We start from the raw sequence: 12500 nt of genomic DNA, 5'->3' as shown, positions 1-12500 counted from the left end.
ACAACTGCAGAACCCTGCATACTAAACAACTACAGAACCCTGCATACTAAACAACTACAGAACCCTGCATACTAAACAACTACAGAACCCTGCATACTAAACAACTACAGAACCCTGCATACTAAACAACTACAGAACCCTGCATACTAAACAACTACAGAACCCTGCATACTAAACAACTACAGAACCCTGCATATTAAACAACTACAGAACCCTGCATACTAAACAACTACAGAACCCTGCATACTAAACAACTACAGAACCCAGCATACTAAACAGCTACAGAACCCAGCATACTAAACAACTACAGAACCCTGCATACTAAACAACTACAGAACCCTGCATACTAAACAACTACAGAACCCTGCATACTAAACAAGTACAGAGCCCTAAAAACTAAAACAAGTACAGAACCCTGCACACTAAACAACTACAGAACCCTGCATACTAAACAAGTACAGAGCCCTAAAAACTAAAACAAGTACAGAACCCTGCATACTAAACAAGTACAGAACCCTGCATACTAGACAACTACAGAAGCCTTAACAACTGCAGAACCCTGCATACTAAACAACTACAGAACCCTGCGTACTAAACAAGTACAGAGCCCTGCATACTAAACAAGTACAGAGCCCTGCATACTAAACAACTAGAGAACCCTGCACACTACACAACTACAGAACCCTGCATACTAAACAACTACAGAACCCTGCGTACTAAATTACTACAGAACCCTGCATACTAATCAACTACAGAACCCTGCATACTAAACAACTACAGAACCCTGCGTACTAAACAAGTACAGAGCCCTGCATACTAAACAAGTACAGAACCCTGCATACTAAACAACTACAGAACCCTGCATATTAAACAACTACAAAACCCTGCATACTAAACAACTACAGAACCCTGCATACTAAACAACTAGAGAACCCTGCATACTAAACAACTACAGAACCCTGCATACTAAACAACTACAGAACCCTGCATACTAAACAACTACAGAACCCTGCATACTAAACAACTACAGAACCCAGCATACTAAACAACTACAGAACCCTGCATACTAAACAACTACAGAACCCTGCATACTAATCAACTACAGAACCCAGCATACTAAACAACTACAGAACCATGCATACTAAACAACTACAGAACCCTGCATACTAAACAACTACAGAACCCAGCATACTAAACAACTACAGAACCCTGCATACTAGACAACTACAGAACCCTGCATACTAAACAACTACAGAACCCTGCATACTAGACAACTACAGAACCCTGCATACTAAACAACTACAGAACCCTGCATACTAAACAACTACAGAACCCAGCATACTAAACAACTACAGAACCCTGCATACTAGACAACTACAGAACCCTGCATACTAAACAACTACAGAACCCTGCATACTAAACAACTACAGAACCCTGCATACTAGACAACTACAGAACCCTGCATACTAAACAACTACAGAACCCTGCATACTAAACAACTACAGAACCCAGCATACTAAACAACTACAGAACCCTGCATACTAAACAACTACAGAACCCTGCATACTAAACAGCTACAGAACCCTGCATACTAAACAACTACAGAACCCTGCATACTAAACAACTAGAGAACCCTGCATACTAAACAACTACAGAAGCCTTAACAACTACAGAACCCTGCATACTAAACAACTACAGAACCCAGCATACTAAACAGCTACAGAACCCTGCATACTAAACAACTACAGAACCCAGCATACTAAACAGCTACAGAACCCTGCATACTAAACAACTACAGAACCCAGCATACTAAACAGCTACAGAACCCTGCATACTAGACAACTACAGAACCCTGCATACTAAACAACTACAGAAGCCTTAACAACTACAGAACCCTGCATACTAAACAACTACAGAACCCAGCATACTAAACAGCTACAGAACCCTGCATACTAAACAACTACAGAGCCCTGCATACTAAACAACTACAGAACCCAGCATACTAAACAGCTACAGAACCCTGCATACTAGACAACTACAGAACCCTGCATATTAAACAACTACAGAACCCTGCATACTAAACTACAGAACCCTGCATACTAAACAACTACAGAACCCAGCATATTAAACAACTACAGAACCCTGCATACTAAACAACTACAGAACCCTGCATACTAAACAACTACAGAACCCTTCATACTAAACAACTACAGAAGCCTTAACAACTACAGAACCCTGCATACTAAACAACTACAGAACCCAGCATACTAAACAGCTACAGAACCCTGCATACTAAACAACTACAGAACCCAGCATACTAAACAGCTACAGAACCCTGCATACTAGACAACTACAGAACCCTGCATACTAAACAACTACAGAACCCTGCATACTAAACTACAGAACCCTGCATACTAAACAACTACAGAACCCAGCATATTAAACAACTACAGAACCCTGCATACTAAACAACTACAGAACCCTGCATACTAAACAACTACAGAAGCCTTAACAACTGCAGAACCCTGCATACTAAACAACTACAGAACCCTGCATACTAAACAACTACAGAACCCTGCATACTAAACAACTACAGAACCCTGCATACTAAACAACTACAGAACCCTGCATACTAAACAACTACAGAACCCTGCATACTAAACAACTACAGAACCCTGCATACTAAACAACTACAGAACCCTGCATATTAAACAACTACAGAACCCTGCATACTAAACAACTACAGAACCCTGCATACTAAACAACTACAGAACCCAGCATACTAAACAGCTACAGAACCCAGCATACTAAACAACTACAGAACCCTGCATACTAAACAACTACAGAACCCTGCATACTAAACAACTACAGAACCCTGCATACTAAACAAGTACAGAGCCCTAAAAACTAAAACAAGTACAGAACCCTGCACACTAAACAACTACAGAACCCTGCATACTAAACAAGTACAGAGCCCTAAAAACTAAAACAAGTACAGAACCCTGCATACTAAACAAGTACAGAACCCTGCATACTAGACAACTACAGAAGCCTTAACAACTGCAGAACCCTGCATACTAAACAACTACAGAACCCTGCGTACTAAACAAGTACAGAGCCCTGCATACTAAACAAGTACAGAGCCCTGCATACTAAACAACTAGAGAACCCTGCACACTACACAACTACAGAACCCTGCATACTAAACAACTACAGAACCCTGCGTACTAAATTACTACAGAACCCTGCATACTAATCAACTACAGAACCCTGCATACTAAACAACTACAGAACCCTGCGTACTAAACAAGTACAGAGCCCTGCATACTAAACAAGTACAGAACCCTGCATACTAAACAACTACAGAACCCTGCATATTAAACAACTACAGAACCCTGCATACTAAACAACTACAGAACCCTGCATACTAATCAACTACAGAACCCAGCATACTAAACAACTACAGAACCCTGCATACTAAACAACTACAGAACCCTGCATACTAAACAACTACAGAACCCTGCATACTAATCAACTACAGAACCCAGCATACTAAACAACTACAGAACCCTGCATATTAAACAACTACAGAACCCTGCATACTAAACAACTACAGAACCCTGCATACTAAACAACTACAGAACCCTGCATACTAAACAACTAGAGAACCCTGCATACTAAACAACTACAGAACCCTGCATATTAAACAACTACAGAACCCTGCATATTAAACAACTACAGAACCCTGCATACTTAACAACTACAGAACCCTGCATACTAATCAACTACAGAACCCAGCATACTAAACAACTACATAACCCTGCATACTAAACAACTACAGAACCCAGCATACTAAACAGCTACAGAACCCAGCATACTAAACAACTACAGAACCCTGCATACTAAACAACTACAGAACCCTGCATATTAAACAACTACAGAACCCTGCATACTAAACAAGTAGAGAACCCTGCATACTAAACAACTACAGAACCCTGCATACTAAACAACTACAGAACCCTGCATACTAAACAACTACAGAACCCTGCATACTAAACAAGTACAGAGCCCTAAAAACTAAAACAAGTACAGAACCCTGCACACTAAACAAGTACAGAACCCAGCATACTAAACAACTACAGAACCCTGCATACTAAACAACTACAGAACCCTGCATACTAAACAAGTACAGAGCCCTAAAAACTAAAACAAGTACAGAACCCTGCACACTAAACAAGTACAGAACCCAGCATACTAAACAAGTACAGAACCCAGCATACTAAACAACTACAGAACCCTGCATACTAAACAACTACAGAACCCTGCATATTAAACAACTACAGAACCCTGCGTACTAAACAACTACAGAACCCTGCATACTAAACAAGTACAGAGCCCTAAAAACTAAAACAAGTACAGAACCCTGCATACTAAACAAGTACAGAACCCTGCATACTAGACAACTACAGAACCCTGCATACTAAACAACTACAGAACCCTGCATACTAAACAACTACAGAACCCTGCATACTAAACAAGTACAGAACCCTGCATACTAGACAACTACAGAAGCCTTAACAACTGCAGAACCCTGCATACTAAACAACTACAGAACCCTGCGTACTAAACAAGTACAGAGCCCTGCATACTAAACAAGTACAGAACCCTGCATACTAAACAACTACAGAACCCTGCATACTAAACAACTACAGAACCCTGCATATTAAACAACTACAGAACCCTGCATACTAAACAACTACAGAACCCTGCATATTAAACAACTACAGAACCCTGCATACTAAACAACTACAGAACCCTGCATACTTAACAGCTACAGAACCCTGCATACTAAACAACTACAGAACCCTGCATACTAAACAACTACAGAACCCTGCATACTAAACAACTAGAGAACCCTGCATACTAAACAACTACAGAACCCTGCATATTAAACAACTACAGAACCGTGCATACTAAACAACTACAGAACCCTGCATACTAAACAACTACAGAACCCTGCATACTAAACAACTACAGAACCCTGCATACTAAACAAGTACAGAGCCCTGCATACTAAACAAGTACAGAACCCTTCATACTAAACAACTACAGAACCCTGCATACTAAAGAAATACAGAACCCTGCATACTAAACAAGTACAGAACCCTGCATACTAAACAACTACAGAACCCTGCATACTAAACAACTACAGAACCCTGCATACTAAACAAGTACAGAACCCTGCATACTAAACAAGTACAGAACCCTGCATACTAACCAACCACGGAACCCTGCATACTAAACAAGTACAGAGCCCTAAAAACTAAAACAAGTACAGAACCCTGCACACTAAACAACTACAGAGCCCTGCATACTAAACAAGTAGAGAACCCTGCATATTAAACAACTGCAGAACCATGCATACTACACAACTACAGAAGCCTTAACAACTACAGAACCCTGCATACTAAAGAAGTACAGAACCCTGCATACTAAAAAAATTCAGAACCCTGCATACTAGACAACTACAGAACCCTGCATACTAAACAAGTACAGAACCCTGCATACTAAACAACTACAGAACCCTGCATACTAAACAAATACAGAACCCTGCATACTAGACAACTACATAACCCTGCATACTAAACAGCTACAGAACCCTGCATACTTAACAGCTACAGAACCCTGCATACTAAACAACTACAGAACCCTGCATACTAGACAACTACATAACCCTGCATACTAAACAGCTACAGAACCCTGCATACTAGACAACTACATAACCCTGCATACTAAACAGCTACAGAACCCTGCATACTTAACAGCTACAGAACCCTGCATACTTAACAGCTACAGAACCCTACATACTACACGTGTACAGAACCCTGCATACTAAACAACTCAGAGGGACTCATATAAACCTATTGTGATTCTCAGCTGCTGTTCGATACTATTGAGTTTGCGTCTGTTAGGGTCTGAAAAGATTTATCTGTTGAAGTTCTAGGCCTACATCATGTGAATGTGCAATACAGTAGGTGTGTGTGTGTGTGTGTGTGTGTGTGTGTGTGTGTGTGTGTGTGTGTGTGTGTGTGTGTGTGTGTGTGTTTGTCAGATACGCTTTTTGAGTGATAGTCACAGAAAAGGGCCAGTAATGGTGTTATTGTGCTCGCGTCAATGAGGACAGAGGAACGGTGTCAGGACTCCCACACACACACACACACACAAACAAACACACACAAACAAACACACACACACAAACAAACACACACACACACACACAAACACACATGCGCACTTCTCATTGCCTATGTATAACACACACCCTCTTTTGGTAAACACAGGTTATATAAAGCTGTTTGGGGGAGGAGATGAACACAGGACCTGTTGATTTACGCATACTAATTACCCCTAAATTAGGGCAGTTAAGGGATGCATTTTGTGACATAACACAGCTCTATGACGGGTCCCTCAGGCGGGGGCGAGGACAAGGAGGGATCAGCATCTGCTCTGTGCTTCTACTGGTCCTGATAATGAGTATATTGAGATGGTCATGACTCCATTATGATTAAATGTTTTGTTCACTGTACCAACTGCCTGTGGCATATTGTGTCTGTTTTTAAACTTTGTTCAGTTATGACTCACACATTGAATACTTCTGAGCGCTGGATATAGCCTGTTATTACTAACCACTGGTATGGACATGTCATTCAAAGTGTGAGGAATGAACAACAACAACATAGCTACTCAACTCTCCCAGCAGCTCCTCAGAGCTACTCAACTCCCCCAGCAGCTCCTCAACTCTCCCAGCAGCTCCTCAACTCTCCCAGCAGCTACTCAACTCCCCCAGCAGCTCCTCAACTCTCCCAGCAGCTACTCAACTCTCCCAGCAGCTCCTCAACTCCCCCAGCAGCTCCTCAGAGCTCCTCAACTCCCCCAGCAGCTCCTCAACTCTCCCAGCAGCTCCTCAACTCTCCCAGCAGCTCCTCAACTCTCCCAGCAGCTACTCAACTCTCCCAGCAGCTCCTCAACTCCCCCAGCAGCTCCTCAACTCTCCCAGCAGCTCCTCAACTCTCCCAGCAGCTCCTCAACTCTCCCAGCAGCTCCTCAACTCTCCCAGCAGCTCCTCAGAGCTCCTCAACTCTCCCAGCAGCTCCTCAACTCTCCCAGCAGCTCCTCAGAGCTCCTCAACTCCCCCAGCAGCTCCTCAACTCTCCCAGCAGCTCCTCAACTCCCCCAGCAGCTCCTCAACTCCCCCAGCAGCTCCTCAACTCCCCCAGCAGCTCCTCAACTCCCCCAGCAGCTCCTCAACTCTCCCAGCAGCTCCTCAACTCCCCCAGCAGCTCCTCAACTCCCCCAGCAGCTCCTCAACTCTCCCAGCAGCTCCTCAACTCCCCCAGCAGCTCCTCAACTCCCCCAGCAGCTCCTCAACTCTCCCAGCAGCTCCTCAACTCTCCCAGCAGCTACTCAGAGCTCCTCAACTCCCCCAGCAGCTCCTCAACTCTCCCAGCAGCTCCTCAACTCCCCCAGCAGCTCCTCAACTCCCCCAGCAGCTACTCAACTCCCCCAGCAGCTCCTCAACTCTCCCAGCAGCTCCTCAACTATCCCAGCAGCTCCTCAACTCTCCCAGCAGCTCCTCAACTCCCCCAGCAGCTCCTCAACTCCCCCAGCAGCTCCTCAACTCCCCCAGCAGCTCCTCAACTCTCCCAGCAGCTCCTCAACTCTCCCAGCAGCTCCTCAACTCCCCCAGCAGCTCCTCAACTCTCCCAGAAGCTCCTAAACTCTCCCAGCAGCTACTCAACTCTCCCAGAAGCTCCTCAACTCTCCCAGCAGCTACTCAACTCTCCCAGCAGCTCCTCAACTCCCCCAGCAGCTCCTCAACTCCCCCAGCAGCTACTCAACTCCCCCAGCAGCTCCTCAACTCTCCCAGAAGCTCCTCAACTCTCCCAGCAGCTACTCAGAGCTACTCAACTCTCCCAGCAGCTCCTCAACTATCCCAGCAGCTCCTCAACTCTCCCAGCAGCTCCTCAACTCTCCCAGCAGCTCCTCAACTCCCCCAGCAGCTCCTCAACTCCCCCAGAGCTACTCAACTCTCCCAGCAGCTCCTCAACTCCCCCAGCAGCTCCTCAACTCTCCCAGCAGCTCCTCAACTCTCCCAGCAGCTCCTCAACTCTCCCAGCAGCTACTCAACTCCCCCAGCAGCTCCTCAACTCTCCCAGAGCTACTCAACTCCCCCAGCAGCTCCTCAACTCCCCCAGCAGCTCCTCAACTCCCCCAGAGCTACTCAACTCCCCCAGCAGCTCCTCAACTCTCCCAGCAGCTCCTCAACTCCCCCAGCAGCTCCTCAACTCCCCCAGCAGCTCCTCAACTCTCCCAGCAGCTCCTCAACTCCCCCAGCAGCTCCTCAACTCTCCCAGCAGCTCCTCAGAGCTCCTCAACTCTCCCAGCAGCTCCTCAACTCTCCCAGCAGCTCCTCAACTCCCCCAGCAGCTCCTCAACTCTCCCAGCAGCTCCTCAACTCTCCCAGCAGCTCCTCAACTCCCCCAGCAGCTCCTCAACTCTCCCAGCAGCTCCTCAACTCTCCCAGCAGCTCCTCAACTCCCCCAGCAGCTCCTCAACTCCCCCAGCAGCTCCTCAACTCTCCCAGCAGCTCCTCAACTCTCCCAGCAGCTCCTCAACTCCCCCAGCAGCTACTCAACTCCCCCAGCAGCTACTCAACTCTCCCAGCAGCTCCTCAACTCTCCCAGCAGCTCCTCAACTCTCCCAGCAGCTACTCAACTCTCCCAGCAGCTCCTCAACTCCCCCAGCAGCTCCTCAACTCCCCAGCAGCTCCTCAACTCCCCCAGAGCTCCTCAACTCCCCCAGCAGCTCCTCAACTCCCCCAGCAGCTACTCAGAGATCGGATGGACTGCTCTTTAGCGCCGGTTGCAATAATAAGACAGACTTCACGTGTGCCATTGTTATCTGTGACTGTCGTGAATGCAGAATGTAGTTACAGTAGTGAACATATCTTGTACGCATGCACTCACACACACACACACACACACACACACGTGTGCACACACACACGCACACATATGCATGCACACACAGAAACACACACACATACATACACAGTCGTAGGAAGTGGGTGGTGGGTGGTGGCTGGCCAGATGTACAGAATATAGTCCCCTATGGCTTTAACAAACAATCTAACGATGAAATGTGTGCTAGACTGCTTTGTCACGATGTCTAAGACACATTCGCAATGTTTATAATGTCACAGATGTAAGTGCGTCGCTCGTCAGTATCACTTCCACCCTCTATGAAAAATAATGTTTTTCTGTTGCAGCATAAAGTGTTTAAACAAGTGAAAAGCTGTGCTATGGGGCTGTGCTTCAGTCCGTCTCATTCCAGCTTATTTATGGGCAAATGGGAGGAGAACTTTGTGTTCCATCCTTGCCGTGTATTCAAAGACAAAATTATTTGTTTGGCACGTTATACAGATGATTACGAAATTATCTTGTGGTGTAATGGTACCAAAGATGATCTGCTGTCTTTTCATAGTTACCTCAATAATGCTAACACTAATGTAAAGCTTGCATTGGAATAAGACTAAATCCATTTTCTAGATTTTGAAATCAGCAAAGAAGCGGAAGGTTATCTGCATATCCCCATCTTTAGAAAGTAGGCTATACACATCACAAGACCAGACTCCCTGCTAAGAGCTTTCATCCTCAGACACTGATTAAGAACATTGGGCGATTCCAACGGCTACGCAGAGTTAGCGATCATAACAGTGACTTACTTTGAAGAAGATGTGGTTGTTTTCCCTAGGTTCTAGATTCAGTTCTTCCATAAGCAGCTCGCTTGAATATCATTCCCTTTTAACTAGGAAGCCCAGGACTGTTATGTCACACACACACACACACACACACACACACACTCACACACACACACACACACACACACACACACACACACACACACTCACACACACACACACACACACACACACACACACACACACACACACACTTTGGATAAGGGTTACAGTACATAATGGCACAGATAGACAGAAACCTTCCCAGCTGAGAGAGTGGAGAGAGATAAGCTGAATGCCAAGACCTGTGCCAGTAACACACACACACACACACACACACACACACACACACACACACACACACACACACACTCACACACACACACACTCACACACACACACACACACACACACACACACACACACACTCACACACACACACACACACTCACACACACACACACACACTCACACACACACACACACACACACACACACACACACACACACACACACACTCGCACGCACGCACGCACGCACGCACACACACACACACACATGCAATTTTTCAGCCGTCGCCGGTGGGAATTGTTCCCTGCATTTCTCCCATCCCAGCCGTCCTCCTCCAGGAGCAGTGGGCCGTCCTCCTCCAGGAGCAGTGGGCCGTCCTCCTCCAGGAGCAGTGGGCCTCCTCCTCCAGGGGGGTCAGGAGCAGTGGGCCGTCCTCCTCCAGGAGCAGCGGGCCGTCCTCCTGCAGGAGCAGCCAGGAGCAGTGGGCCGTCCTCCTCCAGGAGCAGCCAGGAGCAGTGGGCCGTCCTCCTCCAGGGGGGTCAGGAGCAGTGGGCCGTCCTCCTCCAGGGGGGTCAGGAGCAGTGGGCCTCCTCCTCCAGGGGAGTCAGGAGCAGTGGGCCGTCCTCCTCCAGGGGGAGTCAGGAGCAGTGGGCCGTCCTCCTCCAGGGGAGTCAGGAGCAGTGGGCCGTCCTCCTCCAGGGGGGTCAGGAGCAGTGGGCCGTCCTCCTCCAGGAGAGTCAGGAGCAGTGGGCCGTCCTCCTCCAGGGGGGTCAGGAGCAGTGGGCCGTCCTCCTCCAGGGGGGTCAGGAGCAGTGGGCCGTCCTCCTGCAGGAGCAGTCAGGAGCAGTGGGCCGTCCTCCTCCAGGAGAGTCAGGAGCAGTGGGCCTCCTCCTCCAGGGGGGTCAGGAGCAGTGGGCCGTCCTCCTCCAGGAGCAGCCAGGAGCAGTGGGCCTCCTCCTCCAGGAGAGTCAGGAGCAGTGGGCCTCCTCCTCCAGGAGCAGTCAGGAGCAGTGGGCCGTCCTCCTCCAGGAGCAGCCAGGAGCAGTGGGCCTCCTCCTCCAGGGGGGTCAGGAGCAGTGGGCCTCCTCCTCCAGGGGGGTCAGGAGCAGTGGGCCGTCCTCCTCCAGGGGGAGTCAGGAGCAGTGGGCCGTCCTCCTCCAGGGGAGTCAGGAGCAGTGGGCCTCCTCCAGGAGCAGTGGGCCGTCCTCCTCCAGGAGAGTCAGGAGCAGTGGGCCTCCTCCTCCAGGAGCAGTCAGGAGCAGTGGGCCGTCCTCCTCCAGGGGAGTCAGGAGCAGTGGGCCGTCCTCCTCCAGGGGAGTCAGGAGCAGTGGGCCGTCCTCCTCCAGGAGAGTCAGGAGCAGTGGGCCTCCTCCTCCAGGAGAGTCAGGAGCAGTGGGCCGTCCTCCTCCAGGGGGGTCAGGAGCAGTGGGCCTCCTCCTCCAGGAGCAGTCAGGAGCAGTGGGCCGTCCTCCTCCAGGGCAGTCAGGAGCAGTGGGCCGTCCTCCTCCAGGGGGGTCAGGAGCAGTGGGCCTCCTCCTCCAGGGGGGTCAGGAGCAGTGGGCCGTCCTCCTCCAGGAGCAGTGGGCCGTCCTCCTCCAGGAGCAGTGGGCCGTCCTCCTCCAGGAGCAGTCAGGAGCAGTGGGCCGTCCTCCTCCAGGAGCAGTGGGCCGTCCTCCTCCAGGGGGGTCAGGAGCAGTGGGCCGTCCTCCTCCAGGAGCAATCAGGAGCAGTGGGCCGTCCTCCTCCAGGGGAGTCAGGAGCAGTGGGCCGTCCTCCTCCAGGGGGGTCAGGAGCAGTGGGCCGTCCTCCTCCAGGGGGGTCAGGAGCAGTGGGCCGTCCTCCTCCAGGAGAGTCAGGAGCAGTGGGCCTCCTCCTCCAGGGGGGTCAGGAGCAGTGGGCCGTCCTCCTCCAGGGGAGTCAGGAGCAGTGGGCCGTCCTCCTCCAGGGGGGTCAGGAGCAGTGGGCCGTCCTCCTCCAGGGGAGTCAGGAGCAGTGGGCCGTCCTCCTCCAGGGGCAGCCAGGAGCAGTGGGCCGTCCTCCTCCAGGAGCAGCCAGGAGCAGTGGGCCGTCCTCCTCCAGGGGGGTCAGGAGCAGTGGGCCGTCCTCCTCCAGGAGCAATCAGGAGCAGTGGGCCGTCCTCCTCCAGGGGAGTCAGGAGCAGAGGGGCGTGCTCCTCCAGGGGGGTCAGGAGCAGTGGGCCGTCCTCCTCCAGGGGGGTCAGGAGCAGTGGGCCGTCCTCCTCCAGGGGAGTCAGGAGCAGTGGGCCGTCCTCCTCCAGGGGGGTCAGGAGCAGTGGGCCGTCCTCCTCCAGGGGGGTCAGGAGCAGTGGGCCTCCTCCTCCAGGGGGGTCAGGAGCAGTGGGCCTCCTCCTCCAGGGGAGTCAGGAGCAGTGGGCCTCCTCCTCCAGGGG

Source organism: Borostomias antarcticus (genome assembly GCF_949987555.1).
Source record: "Borostomias antarcticus genome assembly, chromosome: 19".
NCBI classification, from domain to species: Eukaryota; Metazoa; Chordata; class Actinopteri; order Stomiiformes; family Stomiidae; genus Borostomias; species Borostomias antarcticus.
This window is presented reverse-complemented; position numbering follows the sequence as displayed.